We start from the raw sequence: 11,976 nt of genomic DNA, 5'->3' as shown, positions 1-11,976 counted from the left end.
ACGGGTTGAGAGAGTGGACCCAAGCCTAGCTTGCCCTTCAATGAATTTATAGAGAGTGATCTCAAGAACTAGGCCCTAGTAAGGAATGCAACTGCCATGCATGGTTGCATGTGGGTTTAACAACCTAAACATGACTTGGGATGCACAATAATGCTCATCGGACTTGCCTTCCGGAGCTTGGAGTTCTTATTATTTCTTTGAAGATTGATTACCAGGATTGAGAGAATACAAGTTGCTACAGTACTTCTTCATTCAGATTTTCCGTCCCCCTTTTAAGAGAGACTCCTTACATTATATACACCTCTCAGCTGATCCTAACCCTACATTCGTTGATCAGCCAGGCCACCACTTGAAAGCCTTTCCCATCAGCCGCATTCCCATTCCTCCTATGGGTTGCAGCACCCAAGACAGCATTGTTCAGGAGTCCTATCCTCATTAATGCGGCCAGGACGTTAGTTGAGGTCATTTAATGTGGAGGTGACAGCTCGCCTTAGACTTGCTCCTTCACCGTGCTCTCATCGCCGACGCGTGGCGCTTGCCCTTTCCTCCTCGGATATTCAAGAAGACCCATCTTTGGTGGAGTAGTGCTCATGTACTTCTAAGGTCTCGAATGTCCGAGGACGGGGTCGTCCTCGGATATGTTCCTTAAGGGCCGGACGCCATACTTTTATCCTCAGACCCCACATGCATCCTCGGCATGGGCTTCTGGGCCTGGTTTGAGGTGAGCCGAGGCTGCCTGATTTTCTGGCCCCACAAAAACAGATCTGAATTTTATCATGAAAAACCACTTTTTTTTTCTACATCCCACAAAACAGATCTGGTATTTTGACAAACCAAAATCAATTTTTTTTAATCACCAAAACAAATTTGAATTTTCTTAAACAAAATAAGAGAATTTATTCATAAATAAATTTGTGTGATTTAATTTTTCATTCACATGTTCAACATATCATGCATGACATGCATAGCATAATACATTGGTTACAAGAGTTTAGAAGACTAGATTTTTTCTATGCGGAATGAGTGTCTAACACCTTCCAATTCTGTAACCTAGCCTCCGAATTTAGGTCTTTGGCTAAGTAGATCTAACCTTGTCTTTTTTTGTTTTGGGTAGAATGTAACTAGGACAACAAGCCATGTAAATATTTGGTAGATTGTAATTAGGACCCAAAGTTATATAACTTTTCAATTTTCTAGATATGTAATTTTTATTCAGTCATTGAAAAGAACAATTCAGTCATGTATTTAGTTTTTATTATTTTTTTGTATAAAGAAAAATAAGTGGTGACTCCATACCACTTGATAAGCCAAAAACGTATTGACCCCTTTTGATTAAATTAATTAATTAATTAGCGAAGTTATTAATTAATCAATTTAACATGCAAACACATGGTAGGACAAACAAATCACCAATAAACTAATAATGCAGTGGAAAATAAATAACACGGTGATTTGTTTACGAATGGGGAAAACCAGACGGCAAAAACCCCCACCGGGTAATTTTCAGGTCACCACTCCCAAAACTCCACTATTATCACAACAAGCGGTTACAAGTAAAGGAATCCCAAGTACCTTACCAACCTACAGTTGAACTCTTACCCCAATATCCAATTAGACTTGTTCTATAGTGACAGTTCCCCTTTTGATGCATGGTTCCCAAGTACATGATTAACCATTGCGTGGATCCCAGTATGCGACTTCAATCACCAACTAGAAAGAGTTGTTGGCAACAAAGTTCTTTAATTCATCCACGATAAAGATCAAGAAGATGCTTGGTCACAAAACCCAAAGGTGCACATACACAGCAACTTCTTCAGAAGAGATGAACTAGGGCAAAACTTTGTCTTCAGTCACAATTTGCTTGAACAGAGTTTGCTCAATACTTGTGCAACTTGTGAACACTTTGACGGCCCTTTAAACAATCCTTTTATATGCCTAGGGTTAGAAGAAAAGAAGGCTCAAAGACATATCCACGGATCCCAAGAAATCATATCAGAAATTCTGATTTTATAAACCTCGACAGATAGAAGGTGTCGAGCAGCTATCGAGATTTAATGATTGTGCACTTCTTCAGCTTGTTTCTTGGACAGACTTGATGACTTCAGTACTTGATCTTGAAACCTTGTTTCTTGAAGTATTAAAAACATCTAAAACTACCCAATTACACGTTGAGTGTATTTTGTCAGATGATTAGCCAATTACATAAAAGAATGACATATATTCTTAATAAGTGAACCACATATGTCCTAACAATCTCCCCCTTTGGCAATCTGTGACAAAACCACAACTAACAAATGAACATATGAGAAAAGTCATAAATCACTCAACTCAGACTCACTTGTTGAATACAATAAAATCTATCCTAACACAAACTCTTGAAAAACTTTGCAAGAAGAGAGTTTATGGCAAGTAGACTTTGACAACCTGTATTTCTGAAATACTTTAAACAAAACTTATCAAGGCATCTTAGTATGAAACAGAAATAATAGATTGCATACAAGTATAAGAAGCATGTGTATAAAGAGAGAAAAAAAAACAACACATGTAGAGGTAGGTGAAAGAAACATACATCCATATATAGAGAAAATAAGTACAATGTATGTAAAAAACTAGTCACAAGACCTAATGTACAAGAACAATGTATCTAATAAGGTAGAAAAGAAAATATACATCATATCCTCACTACATCCCTCATATCAACACTCTCCCCCTAACAAAATGTCCTACTCTAACTCTCTATCTAAGTATGACTACTTTCAATATCCAAAACTACTCCCCCTTTTTGTCACGAATGACAAAGGGTAAGAGTGTCAAGTAAACATCTCATCGATAGAGCTAGCATCTCCATCATCATCCGAAGTGTCATCGTCATCACCATCATCATCATTATCCTCAGCATCAAAATTAGAAGCCACTAGAGGAGGTGGTAGGGGAGAAGCCTCAAGAGTAAAGCCACCCATAGTCGCCTGCCGTCGTGCAATGCGACCGTCACGAACGTTCACCTGATACAACTCAGTAGAGAGTGTATCAAGGCGAGCATCCATGTGCTGCAGCTGTACCATAATGTCTCCAAGTGATACATCGCCCATGGAAGTAGAGGGAGCAGATATGGATGGAACTGAACGAGATAGAGCCGGACGGGAGGGAGGAGTGGAATCCGGCTGTCGCGACCTAAACTGCGCTGCATTACATTTTACGGTAGCCACGTCTATGGCACAGATGTGTGTGAAGTGGTCGGATATAGGAAAAGGGACAGAAAAATGGCGTAAGATCCTCGTGATAGCAGAAGGAAAGATGAGCTTATCATGGGATGCAGAATCTAAATGAACATCTATGATAGGAAGAATGAAATGAGAAGGGAAGTCTATGGTAAAATGCTCAAGAAGAGATAAAAAAAAAAATTGAGCATGAGGCTTTGTGATGGAGTTGTAGTGAGAGAGTGGATGGAGTACAAAAGTCATCACTATGTTCATGAAGTGAGGGTCTTTAGCAAAAGCCTTACATGGTGTATACTGACGCTCACCCCAATCAATAGGGCACTCACAAAAAGCAGCCATGAGCTTATCTTTGGACATAGTCCACAGACGCTCACAACTAGGATGGTCAGGAAACTCTATCCTAGGAACCTGAAGCACATCCGCAACAAGCTACGGTGTGATAGGAATGTGCGTACCTTGAACACGAGTGAAGAAAAAAGGTACTGAACAATCAATCCTCTGCATGTTGGAGTAAAACTCTTGAATAAGCACGAGAGGACAAGTGACCAGAACGTCACACAGTGACTCCCATCCTCGACTATGAATGACAGAGGGAAGGTCAGTGTCGGCAAAGTCCGCCAAAATGACTTGGCGTTCCGAATGAATACCTCATCTAGAGAAGTTCTCCAACGAAGCCTTACGAGCATCCTCATCACGGAATCGAATGTTAAAAGGAGTAGGATTAGAAGATGAAGATGTCCTAGAATGCAGAGGGTTCTGGGACGAAGCAGACTTACGTTTAGGTACCATAGACACAACTAACGTAAATAGAGCTAGAGAGAGAGAGAGAAAGAAAGACAATCAGAAAAGTCCCAAGCAATTCAAATATATCAAATATATTAAAAAGAGAGTACGTATGCATGGGGAATGCATGAACATGTGACATGCAAAAGAAAATACATTATGGGCTCAGCCCAATCCAATCCTACCAGCACACAATTATATTACACATATCTAAATGCATGAAAATACTGTTATAATGCTAATGTGATGCAATACGTGAGATTTTAAACACATGTAAATGAAAACCCATCCCAAAATTTCAATAAACACTCATCAATTTTGAAAAACCCCAAAATTTTTCAAAAATCCCAAAACCTAGGTTTCAAATCATGAAATGCATGAAGAATGATAGATTAAAAGCTTAGCAAGTGTAGAAAGACTTGAAAAAGCTTGTGGAAACCTTGAGGAGCAAGATTGGAGTGAGATGAGAGTGTTTGGGAGAGAAAAGAGAGAGTTATCCAGAAGGAGATCGACAAAAAAGAGAGGCGGATCGCTCAAGGGGTTTATATAGAAACCTCAGTAAATTCGACAGCTAAGGTGTCGAGGATTCTGTCGAGGAAGGTATCGAGAAAGATGAACGTTGACAGCTGCAGGTGTTGAGAGGTATCGAAGAACAATAAACACTTGACAAAAAACAGAAGCTCGATCGATCCACTAGGTGTCAAGAAGCTATCAAGGAGGCAAAAACTTTCTCGATCAATCCACTAGGTGTCGAGGAGGTGTCAAGATTGCGATAAGAAAAAGCTTGAGAAGCTCAACAGATAACTAGGTATCGAGGAGGTGTCGAGACAGCTTTTCAAATAATTTTTTGAGAAGAGAAAAATACGGACATGAATGTAATCCAACATACAACTCAACCAATGATCCAATCAACATATTAAGCTCTCAAAAATTATCTCTCAACAGAAAATTTAAACACATGGATCCTCAAAAACACACACACACACACACACACACTAAATAAGTCTAACCAATTTTATATTTCAAAAATAAGTCAAGATAGTTTAGTGAGCATACATTAACACATGTAAAACCTTGTGATGGCCAAATCACATTGTACCTACACATGTATCAAGAGTAGCAAAGAATATTGCGTGTTGTGTGTGAAAAACAACGCAAGATTGCATATGTGTATACATGTTATGACGATTTGAGATATGAGAAAATCACTTTAGCTCACACAATCATAACTGTTTGATGAGGACTATCACATTCGAGGTACATCCTATAACTCCACATCTCCTAGAATACACGCTTGCAATCATATTTAAAGCATTTTTTTTTTATCTTTTTGCATTTTATTTTCTTTGCATATATTCTTTTATTTTGTATATCATGCATGGGTATATAAGAGGGAGAAAAGAAATACTCAAGATGTTAAGCATTTGACATTGCACTTTTGCTATGCCGAAGCATACAGGTGTCTTATTATGATTGGCGGGCAACAGTGGTGAGATGGTTATTTATGCCTTTCTGTTAGGATTTTCTAGTCCTATCCGTCAAAAAGAGTGATACGAGTGTTAAGTTTAAGAGATAACTTCATCTTACTCATCACAAACAAGAGCCACAAAACTCACTTACTTATTTGTGCATAAGAATGCTTATCTAAGCTATAGATAATACAAAGTTTAGAAAACTTTGTTCCAATGGCCATCCAAGGTACACAAGTACCAATGTACACAAAACACACACTGTTTTTGTATTTTTCTGATTTTTCAATTTTTTTATTTATTTTTATATGAAAAACAAAATAAACAAAATTGAAAACAAACAAACAAAAACATGTTAAACAAAGCAAAGCATAGAAGTAGACTGACTCAAAAACAATGAAAAACACACAAGTAATGCAACAAACAAAAATAAGAAGATAGAAGAAAGTGATAAAATCACTTAGAGTCCTTTTTCTTCCACAACTTGGAAGAATCTTTCTTTTGATTAAACCCTTGAACTGGTAGTGAGGGGAAAGAATTGAAACCGTTTAAGTTCGAAAAGAACATGAGGGATTTGAGGAGATCACCAAGAGGAGCAAGAGAGGATTGAAGTTGATTCTGGCTTCCAGATGCTATCATGTCGTTGCTCTATTGAGTGGCTAACCACTTGTAGCAATTTGGTTGTGTATGACCGGTAGCTCCACAATGATGACAGAGATGCTACTTCTTCTATTTAGATTTTTGAGAGTTAGCCTTCTTAGCCCTAGGGTTTTCAACATCTTTCTTATCTTGCTTAAGGGGTGCTTCTAAGATAGATTTACCCTTGTCTAAGTTCTCACTAACTAATTCAGTTTTAACATCAGTGTTCTCAATTTCAGTATTATTAGTAGGAGAAATAAACACAGTAGCACTAGTAGAAGCAATATTAGAGGAAGAAAGACCATACCTTAAACTTGTTTAATCCGAAATAGATTTCTGAATGCTGAGCATCTTATCAAATTTTGCTCTTGAAGTTTTCTCCAATTGAGCTCTGACTTGAAACAGTTTCGCTTCAAACTTCTTGGTCTTCTCAGTCAAGAAATTGTTTTCAAACCTCAGTGCACCAATCGTTTGATTAGCTTCATCAAACTTTATGGAAAGCTCTTCACGATTAAGTTTCACATCATTGAGTTTCTTGGTGGCTAGCCTATACAGTTTCTCATGCTTCTTAGAGAGTTTGTAAAGCTTCTCATAGGCTGTATGGATATTATCTTGATCATCCATCTTCTCACACTTAGAATCCACAAATTCTTCTTATTCTTCCACGTCTTCAACAATCCCTTCAGTAGGATTGACTGTAGCAGTGAAGGCATTAAAGATTCCATCATCCTCATTGTCGGAATCATCTTCAGGCTTAGTGTCACTTAAGGTTGCAGCAAGTGCCTTACTCTTCCTAATGCTCTTGAGATATGTGGGGCATTCTTACTTCATGTGACCAAATCCATGACATCCAAAACACTTTGGTCCTACAGGAATAGTGTACTGACCACCATCCTTAGCATCCTTTTTTCCTTTGTCTTAGCCCTTAGACTAAAAAGAGCTAGATTGTCTGCGGTCCTTATTGAAGCTCCTCCCATTTGCATTCTTCATAAACTTCTTGAACTGCCTTATAATGTAGGACTTTATCTTGGAATCTTCATTATCGAAAGACTCATCTGTATCACTGCTTTTGGCCTTCAAGGTCATGCTCTTGCCTTTACCTGACTTGCTAATCTTAGATAATCCTAGTTCGTAGGTCTGCAAGTTTCCAACTAGCTCAGTCAAAGGAATCTTGTCAATATCCTTCGATTCCTCTATAGTAGTAATCTTCGCATGGAATCTCTCGGGTAGAGATCTTAGCACTTTCCTCACAATCTTGGGTTTAGGAATGGTTTCCCCAAGATTAAAGGCTGAGTTCACTATGTCCTTGAGCTTGGCATAGAACTCATCGAATGACTCATCCTCCTCTATCATTATTTCTTCAAAGCTTGTAATGAGTCTTTGAAGCTTTGAATCCTTGACAACCTTTGTACCCTTATAGGTTGTCTGAAGGATGGTCCATGCTTCCTTTACAATTTCTGTGGAGGATATCTTCTTAAACTCCTCATTGGTGACTACACTGAATAAGGCATTCAATGCTCTGCTATTGAAGTTTACCGCCTTGATCTTTGCTTCATCCCAATCGACCGACACTTCTTTTAGCTTGGTCTAGCCAATCTCTACAACTTGCCACACATTCTCATCTAAGGACTACAAGAAAGCTCTCATGTGTATTTTTCAGTATGCATAGTTAGTGCTATCAAATAAAGGAGGTATGATTAATGACTGTCCTTTATCCATGACAAATAGGGGTCAATGGATCAACACATCAAAAATGTATTGACCCATTGTGATTAAATTAATTAGCCAAGTTATTAATTAATCAATTTAACATGCAAACGCATGGTAGCATAAACAAATCACCAAGAAACTAATAATGTAGCAGAAAATAAATAACACGATGATTTGTTTACGAATGGGGAAAACCTGATGGCAAAAACTCCACCGGGTGATTTTCAGGTCACCACTCCCAAAACTCTACTATTATCACAACAAGTGGTTACAAGTAAAGAAATCCCAAGTACCTTACCAACCTATAGTTGAACCCTTACCCCAATACCCAATTGGACTTGTTCTGTAGTGACAGTTCCCTTTTTGATGCATGGCTCCCAAGTACGTGACTAACCAATGCGCGGATCCCAGTACGCGACTTCAATCACCAACTAGAAAGAGTTGTTGGCTACAAAGTTCTTCAGTTCATCCACGATGAAAATCAAGAAGATGTTTGGTCAAAAAACCCAAAGGTGCACATACACAGCAACTTTTTCAGAAGAGATGAACTAGGGCAAAACTTTGTCTCTAGTCACAATTTGCTTGAATAGAGTTTGCTCAATGCTTGTGCAACTTGTGAACACTTTAACGGCCCTTAAAACAATCATTTTATATGCCGAGGGTTAGAAGAAAAGAAGGCCCAAAGACACCCATAGATCCTAAGAAATCAAATCAGAAATTCTAATTTTATAAACCTCGATAGATAGAAGGTGTCAAGCAGTTGTCGAGATTTAATGATTGTGCACTTCTTCAACTTTTTTCTTGGACAGACTTGATGACTTCAACACTTGATCTTGAAACCTTTTTCTTGAAGTATTAAAAACACCTAGAACTACCCAATTACAAGTTGAGTGCATTTTGTCAAAGGATTAGCCAATTACATAAAAGAATGACATATGTTCTTAACAAGTGAACCACATACGTCCTAACACCACTTACCCAAAACAAGAGGTGCCGTAAAAGGTACTCGAATCTTTTTTTTTTTAGGGACACATCTCTCACACCAAGATCAAGAAAAGCTTTCTCTATTTTTGAATTACCAATCACACATGAAATAGTGGGACAACCTGGATCTTTAAACTTTGGAGGTCTATTGTTTTGAATGATTGCACTAACTTGTTCAGTCAAAAATGCCTTCTTATGTATATTAAGCTTATGCTTAACAGTGCACACATTTTTCAAAAATTTAGTATATGATGGAATTTGCTTTATGGCATCCAAAAGAGGAATGTTAACTTTAACTTGCTTAAGCACTTCAAGAATTTCAAAATTTGATTCACCTTTTGAAGTGGAATCAACCTTTGGGGAAAAGGTGTAGGGATACGTCACCTTTCAATTTCATTAGATTTAGGCTCAAGGGCCTCATCACTACTCTTTATTTTGGAAGATTCATCATGTGTATTGCTTTTAGGCATATCTTTTTAAATGATTTTTCAACTAAGAAGAGAAGTTACAGATTTAGCTTGACTCACTTTATTTTTAGAGGAATTACAATCATCAACACAAAATTGACCTTAGGGGTTTGGTTGTGGTTGAGATGGAAACTTACCCTTTCCTATTGTGCTCATGGATGTGGTCAATTTAGTGAGAGTGCTCCTAATGTCATTTATGGCTTGTGAGTTCTGATTATTAGTGGTGGATTGAGTCTGCATGAATTTTTGCAAAGTTTCCTCAAGACTTATCTTTGGAGGGGGATTATAAGGAGCAAAATTTAAAGAAACATGTGTAGGAGGTGCTACCACATTATCATTCCTCCAACTAAAATTTGGGTGATTCTTCGACCCTGAATTGTATGTCTTTGAATAGGGGGAAGGGTATGATTTTTTCACCATGTTCATAGCATTTGCTTGATCATGCAACTCCTCTTTAAAAGCTATAATTGTAGGACATTCATTGGTAGGGTGTTCCATGGTCTCACAAATTCTACAAACCTCATCAATTTTAGGCATAATATTGACTCCATTGACTTTCTTTAATTCCATGACTTTAAGCTTCCTAGTTATACTAGCCACCCTAGCACTGAGGTCATCATCTTCCCTAAGTTAGTACTTACCACCCCTAGAGGGGTTGGTGGATGCTTTAGACCTATCTGAGGTATTAATGGTATCCCAAGATTGGGCATTCTCAGCTAAGAGATCAAAATAATCAAAAGTCTAATCAGAATCTTTATTCAAAAACTCTTCATAGCACATCATCTCTACAAATTGGTGCATCTTTGGAGTTAAACTTCCATAGATAAAACTAATTATATGCCAAGTTTCATAGCCATGATGTGGACAAGCATTAAGCAAATCTTTAAATTTTTCCTAACATTGATAAAATGTCTCATTATCTTTTTGTGAAAAATTCATTATTTGTCTTTTAAGTGCATTAGTCCTATGAATTGGAAAAAATTTCTTTAATAACACAGTTTGCATCTCTTGCCAAGTACCAATTGACCTAGGTCTCAAAGAATTAAGCCAAGTTTTTGCCCTGTCTTTAAGAGAAAAAGGAAATAACTTCAACCTAATGGTCTTTTCATTACATGATTGGTCATAGAATGTAGAAAATACCTCCTCAAATTCCTTAAAGTGTAGGTAAGGATTTTCAGAATCTAAGCCACGAAATTTAGGAAGTAATGAAATCATACCGGTCTTAAAATTAAAATTATTTGCATTAGTTGGAAAAATGATGCATGATGGTGCACTACTCTTAGTAGGTTGCAAATAATCCCTAAGAGTTCTAATGGGTTGGTAAGCATGGAAGTTTTCATTATTTAAATTATTCTCATCACCATGATTACTCTCTAAGTCTGCCATGATATCAAGTGTGTGAGAATGTGTGAAAGAATCAGATAAATTGCCAAAAAAATTATTAGACTCAATTCTAACCAAGCATTTATCACTATCATGACACCAAACACGCATGCAATAGTAAATCAAGAAAGAAAAAGAAAAGAAAACATATACCTTTAACAATAAAAAGAAGTATAAAAGAAAAAGAAAAGAAAAACTCTAAAGGAAAACTAAACTACTTAAAAAGAAAAGAGTTAGAGAGATATTACGAAATATGTGAAGAAATTTAATGTCGAAAACCTCTCAGATTGGGGCACAAAGATAGTCTTTAATCTAGAAGCCATGGAAGAGGAGGTACCAGAGGAGTTAACATATCCTAAGCCAACCTTATCAGAACTAGGCTTTTAAGCACTCAAGACCTCATCAAGCTTTGTACTAGACATCCTCTCTATTTGAGTTCTAGCTTGACTAAGCTCTACCTTATGAATCTTGACCTTTTCATCAAATGAGGTGTTCTCCACAACAAGAGTCTCAACTAATCTTGTAGTCTTATCTAATTTGACTAATAGATGAGCTTTTTCAGTTTTTACCTCATTAAGCTCTTTTCGACAAAGATCTAAAGCCATTTCAGATTTTATAAACTCAGTGCATAGCTTATTATAGGCTTCCTAAAGGTTCAATTTCTTGGGTACTTCATCATCAGAAGAATCCTCACTGTTACTAGCACTCTCCATAATGACCTTATCGGTTGTGGCAGCAAAAACCATAAAGTGACCACATTCATCCACATACTCATCAGAAGAGTCATTCTCAGTATCATTCAAGGTAGTAACTAACCCTTTATCTTTTAACTTCTTGGACTTTTCCTTCATAAGGTAGTTTGGGCACTCTATCCTCATATGACCAAAACTTTTACACTTATGGCACTGGATAAGGGCTTTCTTACTCTTACCCTTCCTAGAGGATTTAGATTTCCTAGGAGGTTTTTCCTTATCCTTTTTCCTATATTGAAGAAGCTTGATAATCTCATTAGCTATGAAGGTTAGATCCTCATCCTAATCATCTTTTTTATCTTCATCTTCAGAATCATCAATCTCTTCCTCTATACCCTTAGACCACCAGACTGCCAAAACTGACATTGACAACGGTACATTTTTTCTCAATTTTGTAGGTTTTGGGTATAAAACATTACTTTTAATTGAGTTTTTTTGTTGGATAGGTTTAGATTTGATTTGTTTTTGTTTTGGGTTTTTGGAATCTCTATCAAAATGTTTGTTTTCTCAATTTTAGATATTTGCTTTTGTTTTGTTTTTTGTTTGTTTTTTTAGATTACAGAAATCACTA

General features: G+C 37.1%; 1 non-coding gene across 1 annotated transcript; it reads left to right on the top strand.

Annotated features, from left to right (window-relative positions):
- Nucleotides 1-10,120: 10,120 nt before the first annotated feature.
- On the top strand, nt 10,121-10,227 carry LOC112015411 (small nucleolar RNA R71). The gene has a single exon (XR_002883209.1). It is a non-coding gene; the product is annotated as a small nucleolar RNA R71 (small nucleolar RNA).
- Nucleotides 10,228-11,976: the final 1,749 nt, after the last annotated feature.

This window comes from Quercus suber, unplaced genomic scaffold (genome assembly GCF_002906115.3).
Source record: "Quercus suber isolate HL8 unplaced genomic scaffold, Cork oak 2.0 scaffold_87, whole genome shotgun sequence".
NCBI lineage: Eukaryota > Viridiplantae > Streptophyta > Magnoliopsida > Fagales > Fagaceae > Quercus > Quercus suber.
The sequence above is the reverse complement of the archived record's forward strand: the minus strand, read 5'-3'. Positions and strand labels throughout refer to the sequence as shown.